The 9,904-nt window shown below is 42.9% G+C and overlaps 1 pseudogene; it reads right to left on the reverse strand.

The window, feature by feature from the left end:
- Positions 1 to 802: 802 nt before the first annotated feature.
- On the reverse strand, positions 803 to 7,230 carry LOC121779075 (annotated as a pseudogene).
- Between the last annotated feature and the right edge of the window lie 2,674 nt (positions 7,231 to 9,904).

Here is a 9,904-nt window from a genome sequence, read left to right on the forward strand (position 1 = left end):
TTCTTCCCTTCTTTGCCTTCCGCGGGAAGTGTCTCTTCATTCTTCCTCATCACTGGACCTTCATAGCCACGCCCAGATCTTAAAGTGATTTGACTGATGTTAGCTTTGTCTGGTGGCCTTACTGAGGCAGGAGTCTTTCCTTCGTTCCATCGCATCTCGCTCAAGGAGGTTGCGATCTGGGGCATTTGCTTTGCCAAAATGTCCATTGGTGCCTTCTGCTCCAATTGAGCGTCTTGAAGCTTATGCACCACGTCATTATTTGATTGCGGTTGTTCTGCATAAGCTGTTGAGGACTGACTAGATCATGCATCTTATCATCAAGATTCCTTGGTGGTTTAGAATTGGGTGTGCCGGGATTTGGTCCTGGACCCGGGTTCGGTCCACTCCCTAGGTTCTGGTGAAAGTTTCTTTGACCTCCTGAACTGTTGTTGTACTGATTTCCTGGCCCTTGATTCCCTTGGTAAGTAGGTTGGGAGTTCTGATAATTTTCTGGGTAATTCCTTTGGTGTGGCGGTACATAAGAGCTCCCCTGGTGATTTTGATTCTTGTTCCCCCAATAAGAATGATCGCCCTGATTCCGGTTGTTTCAGTTGTTCTGCCCCTCCTGATTTATCCCAGACTAGTTAGTCTGCCTCTCTGGTTGTGGAGGTGGCTGGGTCGGGTCATTCTCAGACCATCTAAAATTGGGATGGTTTCTCCATGGTGCATCCCTCTGTCTCCCTTGATTCGAACTCTCATCTGGATTCCAACTTCCCATTGAATTAACCTGGGCCTGGTAATCTCCTTCTTGAGGGCCATAGTATTACTGGGGTGGAACTTCTCCTTGACCTGGAGGCTTCTCCTTCTCTTGTGAGGCTGGTGGATTAGTCTTCTCGATTGCCTTCAGTAGTGCTTTCTCCAGCCTATCTATTCTCGCCTCGACTCTTTCGTCATCTTGCTCCCTCAGCGCATTTGCTGACCCTCTCCTCATAATATTCCTCGGGTTGTCGTACGCCTTTTTGGCCTCTATCAACTTTCCCAAGATCTCTCTCGCTTCACTTCCTTTTTTTCTTCGTAAAATTTCCCCCGCTCAAGGAATTCATCAGATCCTTGGATTCGGAGCTTGCTCCTTCATAAAACAGATAATAAATTTCTGCCTCGATCATTCTATGATTCGGGCAAGCGTCTAACAATCCCTTAAATCGTGACCAATATTGACTCAGAGATTCATCATACTCCTGCTTACACTCCACGATTTCCTTCTTAAGAGCGTTTGTCTTGTTTGAAGGGAAAAAGTAATCCAGAAACTCCAACTTAAAATCTCTCCATGTACGGATGGAATCCTGAGGCAGGCTTAGCGGCCATGTGTTAGCCTTTCCCTTGAGAGCAAATGGAATTGCGCGTAGGAGATAATCTTCCTCCGTTGTGTCATTTGGCCTTTTCTGATTACTGCACAACTTGCTAAACTCATTTAGAAACTCGTATGGACACTCGTTCCTACGCCTGGAGAACGTCAGTAGAATGCCTAGCATATTTGTCTTAATATCGATGGCCCTCTGACGCGGATTCATAACTATAGCCTGGGCTGGATCACTATCTAGATGGGCAGTGAGCGAATCGATCTCAGGATCTGGATCGACTATCTGTGCCATGTCTCTGATCTCTACCTCCTCTGTTTTTGTTTCTGAAGACGACTCGGGATCCTCTCTTCCTGACGAACTCCAATCCTCATCACTTTCTGAACCAAACAGAAATGGATCTCCTTTAGATAATCCAGATCTGGTGGTGACCGTAGATGCTGTCTCTCTGACCTGCCAAGTAACTCGATCGTTCCTCCACCCAGATGAGTTACCCCAGTGTCCAAACCGTGAGCCTCTGCTCATAAACTGAAAATAAAGAGAAAAAGAAAACAAAACAAAACTATATACACCAAAATCTCTAAACACAATCACAAACTACGCCATCCATCATCGACAACGACGCCATTTGAAGTGCTCGGAATGATTAGAGTGTTCTTTTTGCTAGGTCAAGCTTCGCAAACCCAGAGAATCTGCTAGATCACAAGGTCTAGGAACTCAGAGGATATTCGAAGTCTCGGTCGTTGGAGACACTAACTCCGCGTTCAAAATCCTCAACCCGAGATACTATGAATTAGTACGGGGATGCAGGGATCGATCCCACGAGGACAGATGCGTAAGAAGGCATTTAAGAGACTCTGGAAAAGAGGTTGGCTGCTGCCACACAATTTTGGGTTGAGAAATTGTAACTAGGCTGGGGAATGAAAACTGACACTAGACCTAGGAAATTGAAAACATCATGTAAACATGGAACATCATCTTGACTTTAATACCTCAAACAAACTTCCTCGACCTAGTAAACGATTTCCTAATCTAAAGAAACAGAGAACAAACATGCAGTGAGAACCATTTCCAGAAACGGTAAAGTACGAAAGAAAAGCTGCAACTAACTAACTCTGCATTAAACAAACCACAATCTGCATCTCGTTACCTGATTCAAACACGAACATGGAGAAAACAGAGTAATAATCCAGATTCAAACAGAACATACAAATTCAGACGTCGGAAACTGACGATTAATCGGAAACCAACAGATCTACTTCTACTAGATGAAGTAAACAGAACACAAAAATGAAACATCAAATTCATGCACAATCAACCAACTCAGCTTCAGTTCCACACGTCGAACGCTTAACCCACTTCGGATCCAAGTAATCCGAACCAAACTGCAACCAAAAACTGCTCCATTAACTCCGCTACAACAGATCCACTCCAATCAACGACAATCCAACCACGATTCAACTCTGATTCAACAGATCAAGTGCGGAAAGCATTCATTCAAGTAAATAACCACAAACTCAGAATCAAACATAATCAAAACTCGAAATCAACATCAGCATGACAGAAAATAGAAATTGCATAGATAGCTAAACGAGTTTCGACAGTTAACAAAAGCCGAGCTTCAATTCGCGAAGACTCGGTGGAATTTTCAGCAGAAAACTTAAAAATGAAAGCAGTAAATTGTTTCTTCGCCCTTCGTAAGGACGGTAGTACACAACAGCTAACCGAAAGTGAAACCCGCACCCCTCTCCAATTCCGAAAACCCCAAGTGTGTAAAAGTGTGTGTGAGTGAGCTTAGATGCGGAGGTGATCTTCTAGAAGCCTTCGCATGAAATCTCTGTTCTGCCCTTCAGTTTAGCGATCTCCTTCGTCTGGCTATTTTTACTTTATAATGCTCACTTTATTGCCAAATTTCCCTCGCCAGGCAATTGTCTTCCTTTCTTCCTTGGCCTGGCGATTCCTCCTACACACCTGGCTTAAAAAATGCGTTAGACCCTGCAAATCGTTAAATTTAACCCCTTAACCGATGCATGAAATTAGCTTTATCACTTCCGCAACTTCTTTTCAAGTAGTCCGTCAGGAGAGGCTCGTGGTTGCTGGAGACGAGGATGTTGCTCGAGTTGAGGTTTCCGTAGGGGAGCTCCAGCTCTGATAACTCCGTGTGGAGAAACCCCATACCTCGGGCTATGCCTTTTATGATTTTGAGACGCGTCGCCCAGTCCAGCTCCGCGTGGGCGATGCCTCCATCACCTTCGTAGTAAACGTAATAATATAAGGATTTAATGAATGAAACGAGAAATTGTAAAATGACCTAATGAAATAAAATAAAATGTATTGATACAAGTCTTTAATGAAACAAAATAAAAATTGCGTCTTTCTTGCAAACTCCAAACTACGATTTGGACCGTTAGATTTCAAGATTTGATGTCAACAGATAACAAGTAATGTCAACACAACGTTAATCAGTTGACAATGTTGACATTTTCTATTGACATTGTTTGTCATCTGTTGACGTCATATCTTGAAATCTAACGGTTCAGATCATAGTTTGAAATTTATACCAGTTTGAATTTGATTACATCCCACAAAATACATTAGTAAAGGACTTCTAAATGTATTTTGTATATGGAAACATAGGAACTCAATGTTTTTTTTCCTTAGAGCATCTCCAATGTTAATAGGCCAGCCATAGGCTAGCCACAAACTCCTCCTGCCACATCATCAACACTAAAAACTCATCCTACCACATCATCAGGACAAGCAACTGGACAAGCAATAGGCTAGCCACAATAAACAAAATTATAAAAAATAAATAATTAACAATCACACAAAATACAGAATTAAATTTATAAAAAGTACATTAATTAAAAAAAATCTTATGATGTGCAGTCCTCCGCGCCCACAACTCTTCAATTAAATCATTTTATAGTCGAATATGAGCATCCACTTGGCGCATGTCAGCATGTGCCTTGAGGCGGCCGACTTCATCGTGAGGTACTCCCCTTCATACGTTGGGGGCGGCCACGCCGTGGCTTGGGCCGGCTTCATTAGCATCGTCATTGGCCCAACTAGTCAGTTGTACACCTTCATCTTCGACAATCATGTTGTGTAGGATAATACATGCGTACATTATATCAGCAATGCAGTCGACATGCCACAAACACGTTGGACCCCTAATTGCCGCCCATCGAGACTGGAGCACACCAAATGCGCGTTCCATGTCCTTGCGCTCCGACTCCTGCCGTTCCACAAAGTAGGTCTTCCTCTCATCTGATGCGCATCTGATCGTCTTCACAAAGACGGGCCACCTAGGGTATATCCCATCCGCTAAGTAGTAGCTCATATCATGCTGGTTCCCGTTGGCGATAAAACTGATGGCCGGACCGACACCCTGGCACTGCTCGTTGAAAAGGGATGACGAGTTGATGACGTTGAGGTCGTTGTTCGACCCGGCTACCCCAAAATATGCATGCTAAATCCACAGCCGGTAATCAGCTACGACCTCGAGGATCATCGTGGGATTCTTTCCCTTGTAGCCGTTCGTGTAGAACCCTTTCCAGGCAGCGGGGCAGTTCTTCCACTCCCAATGCATACAATTTATGCTGCCCAACATCCCGGGGAACCCATGCTTCTCCCCGTGCATCTGCATCAGATCCCGACACTCTTCAGGGGTAGGGCTTCGAAGATACTGATCACGGAATATTTCAATGACGCCCTGACAGAAATACTTCAGACAAGCCAGAGCAGTCGTCTCACCGATGTGGAGGTACTCGTCCCACATGTCTGCCGCGCCTCCATAGACCAACTGCCTGATTGCCGCAGTGCACTTTTGTATAGGTGTGTGGCTGGGTCTGCCAGCCGGATCGTACCTAAACTGGAAACACAAATATCGACGCTCCAAAGCATCAACGATACGCATAAACACTGCCCTACGCATCCTAAAACGCCGCCTGAAAAGTTGCACCCCAAATCGCGGCTCTTCCGCAAAGTAGTCTTCATATAGCCGCTGATGTGCAGCTACGTGATCCCGATCAATCACTGCTCGTCGGTGGACAACGGGTGGAGGTCGAGGTAGCGCCGGCTGCAAGGCCCTTTGTATGAACCGGTTTATCTCGCGGGACGTATAGGCCTCCAACTCTTCGTTCATTTGCCATTCGTACTCCTTAGCATCACCACCACTACCACCACTACTACCACCCGCATTACTCATTTCACGTTGTTGCTCTTGTACATAAGTTAAGATAGAGAGAAAACTCGTTAACAAGTGGTGCGAATGAAAATGACGTGCAAATCGCGTATATATAGTGTTTCAAAAAATTTGAAAAAAAATTGAGCTGGCCGATCGCTCGCCGATCGGGAGCCTGCAATGGCGGCCAGCCGACCGGTGAGCGGATCGGCCAGCGCCCGAAAATCGGCGTCGAGTCGCCGATTTTTCATCGAAATAGCGCTCGCCGGTTCCAATGGTTCGGCGAGCGGACTGGCCAGCACCGGGAATCGGATATCCTGTCCGCTCGCCGCCATTGTAGATGCTCTTATGAAAACAAAGTAAAAAAAGGATAAAGAAAGAGTACCATTCAACACAAACAAGAGGCTGCCCTTGGGCACAAACTCGGTAACCAGAAGCTTCTCTTCTTTCCGGTAATGATACGCCAACGACGGCAGAATATTCCGATGTCGTATCCTCCCCAGCCTCCTTATCTCAACGTCAAACGCATCCTTATTCAACTTATTCATCCCCCTCGTCCTCTTCGCAACCACCGGCGTCCCATAATTCGCCATCGTTGCCTTATACGACGACCCCAACCCTCTATTTCCGAGAACCTCTGCCGCCGCCTTCATCAAATCCGACATCCCAAACACCCCCTTCTCCTCGTTAATCATCACAAGATCGCTCGACTTCCCATGATTCGACTGACTCTTTTTAGTCGACCCATTCTCACGGTAGTTTCCAACCCTCCGTGAGGACCACACAGTCCGTCGGTTTATGCTCGGCGCGTGGACCTCCACCGCGTTCTCGTGGTGGCTGTGCATGCTCAGATCGCTTCCGATCATGCTAAACATGTCGCTCTTATCCTTTTTTTTTAAAGAGTATCGTGACCACCAGCACCACCACCACCACCCATTTGGTGGTGGCACTGGCCACCATGATTGCCTCCCCGAGGGGAGGCAATGTGTTGGCCACAGCCTTGCATGGCTTATTGATGGCGACCCCACAAGCGCCAGGGTTCCCCTTAAATGCAGAGGCAGGAAACTGCTGCCTCTGCATGGATTTCCCCTTCCAAATTGTTGAAAGATAAATCCAAAACCTTCAGTGATGCCTGATCCAAAATTGGGAACGGGCCGGAGAACCGGTACCTTTGCAACAATATCTCGATTAAGCTATCGAGTAGCTGCAAAGAACCCGAGATCTTTCCAGAGAAGTTGTTCGTGTAGAGCTCCAACTTCTTTAACGACCCCATGTGGGTGAAGAATCCACTCGGTATCTCTCCGGAAAATCCATTTCCGGAGAGGAAGAGCGACTTCAACGAGCCGAGCCCATTGAATTCCAGGATCGGCCCGTAGAAGCTATTGTTTTCCAAGCTAACAAATCGTAAATTTTCCAATTTCTCCAACGGCACGACATCGATGGTAGTTTCTTCTTTATTCGAGAGGCCGAGGTTCATGAGAAGGAGCGACGAGACGGTCGTATCGCTGCAGTGGATGCCGAGCCACGGGCGATCCCGGCAGCCCACGTGGGGTCGAGGGAGGAGGAATCCTTCAACGACGCTTTGAATTGGATGAGATGGTCTCCCTCGGGGCGGAGAGAAAGAGAGGTGGTTTGAAGAGAGAGGGCGAGGAGAGAAATGATGAGAGGACGAACAGCGGCGGTGGTCGTCGCTGTCGCCGTCGTCATTGGATGGTGTAAGGAAGCCTCTCTGAATTCTTTTTTCCGCACAAGGCGGTATGTGTAGCTTAATTTCCTTGGAATGATGTGTCATCATTCTACGGTTTAATTAAAAAACTGGTGAAGGAAAATCTAGTGAATACAAATGTAAAATTGAACGTCGGCACATGTGTTAATTTTCTTTTTTTTGCCTATCCTATTTTTGGTCTAATCAGAAGAGGGGTTGAGCTTGCGTCGATAAGTTTTATGGTTAAAATCAAGCGGACTAATTAAATCTATATTGGTTTGTTTAATGAGTAACTAATAGTGCTACTATTTAGTATTAATATTATTAAAAATAAAATAAGTTGGAGATTTATGAACAGTAGGGATAATATTTTCAAATACATTATTCTACCGTCCCCGATTAATTGTCCACTTTTGTCATTTTCGTCTGTCACCCATTAATTGACCACTTTTACTTTTTGCCATAAATAGTAAATAGGTCGCATATTCCACTAATTCATTTCACTCACATTTTATTATGAAACTAATATATAAAAGTGGCCGGGACCCGTATTCCACTAACTTTTTAATTCATTTTTTTTTATATTTCTTAAAACTTGTGCCGAAACCAAAGTGGATAATTATTGGGGACAGAGGGAATATATCTTTCCATATAGTCGGTATTAGGTTTATCCTGTTTGCTTTATTTTTGAAGTGATTGTAATAGTATGTTTTCCCATTCTCCTTTTATGTAATGCAATTGTTAAAAAAAATTGTATTGTTATATTTAGGGATGTTAGTGCAACTCGAAACTCATGAGTTGGCTAAAATAGTCCCCTAAATTAAGAGGATTATCATAAGTGGCGGACTAGATATCAAATGTAATCGACCCAAAAATTTTGGATCCATTATATGTTTGTTTGCGCATGAATTTTAATGCAAACAAGTATATATCAAGTATGAAATAAATAAACCCTAATACCACAACTAACTGCAAGAGAATAGTTGTAGATGTAGTAATTCGACTGTCGATTCAGATAGATGAAACGTGTATATAATTCTCAAAATGAAAAATGATTTAAGAGCTTTTGAATTTTTGTTACTAACTTACTGGAAAGCTTTAATAAACCGAATTTCACAATAAAAAATTTGATAACAAAGAAAAATTGTTACCCTAACATTCCTTAAGACTATTCGGCGATCTACTCGACACTTCACTCAATTCCACGTGAATTTGAAAGGGAATTTTTCTTGTAAGGATTAGTGTATTGAAAAGAAGGTTTCGAGCAACTTTCATGATTAAAATTGTTTGTATACAATAAACTCTACAATCTACTTTTAACTCAAGGCAAGAAGAAGTAATTTTATTGCATTGTGTTTGTTTAATGCATTTATAAGATGTTTCTCAAATATTTAAATGTACAAGAAGCAAACAAGTCTAAGTCTTTAGCATAGTAGACTGGTTGTGAACGGTGTTCATAGTAGATAATGCAGTTGGTTCTTCGCAGGATAGAATTTCAATTTCACAACCTAGATAGACTTTGACTATTTATCTCGAAAGGTTGCTGCATCAGTCCTTGAATCCCTTTGCCTAGGGAAACGAATGACACTTGTCTAGTATAGCATTGAAAGAATCTAACAGATGAAATAAGTTTTTCTTAAACACTTACTGAAAGACGAGGTTTCAGTGATTGTTATTTCTTAATTATTATTGATATAACATTGAATATAAGATATTGGTTTTTTATTGCCTCGATATATCAAAATGTGTGGGTCTTTTTCTTCAATATCTCTCATTTCAATTCTCTTTCTATCTTACAAGACGCCACCACATGTTAACATCAACCAACACGATGACATTTGAAATCACTACGTAGGAAATGCTTAGCACTTAGTATCAAAGACCAAAGAGAAAGAAAAAAACAATAAATTAGGGCAAAGTGGCTAAGATATCAGTTAAGCTATATATATATATATATAGGGAGATGATCAAAATAAAAATCCATTTAAATCCAGAAATGCAGCCCAAATCTTGGTCCTAAGACTAGATGATCTAATGGTCAATAATTAACCAAAAACACGAAAGGTCATAATTAAGCAATTTTAGGTCATCTAATCCTAGGGCCAAGATTTGGGCTGCATTTCTGGATTTAAATGCATTTTTATTTTGATCACTCCATATATATATATATATATATATATATATATATATATATATATAGGGTAGTGATCTATGGCAAACACCTCTTAACCAAATAACTAGAGAACAAATCATAGCCACAAGATCAAAAAATTCAATGGCTAGTATTAATTTTCGAATTTAATGAGATCTTAGCTCCCTCAATCACAAATTTATTCTATAATAACAAGGCAGGGGTATTATGGTCTTTGCACATACAAAATTAAGTTACGTCATTGGCAAATTCAATTCATTTGAAAAAGAAACATTGTTCTCCTTCGTCTACGCCGCTGTTGTCGGTTTTCCTCCAGGATTCCGCCTCCTCCTTCGTCTACGCCGCTTTCGGATTGCTCTCAGCCGCTGAATTCATGCTTTGGATTCGCCGGAGACTCATCGAGGAGGATGCTGCCGCTGTTGTCGGTTTTCCTCCAGGATTCCGCCTCCTCCTTCGTCTACGCCGCTTTCGGATTGCTCTCAGCCGCTGAATTCATGCTTTGGATTTGCCGGAGACTCATCGAG

The sequence above is a fragment of the Salvia splendens genome, chromosome 19 (genome assembly GCF_004379255.2).
Source record: "Salvia splendens isolate huo1 chromosome 19, SspV2, whole genome shotgun sequence".
Classification (NCBI taxonomy): Eukaryota; Viridiplantae; Streptophyta; class Magnoliopsida; order Lamiales; family Lamiaceae; genus Salvia; species Salvia splendens.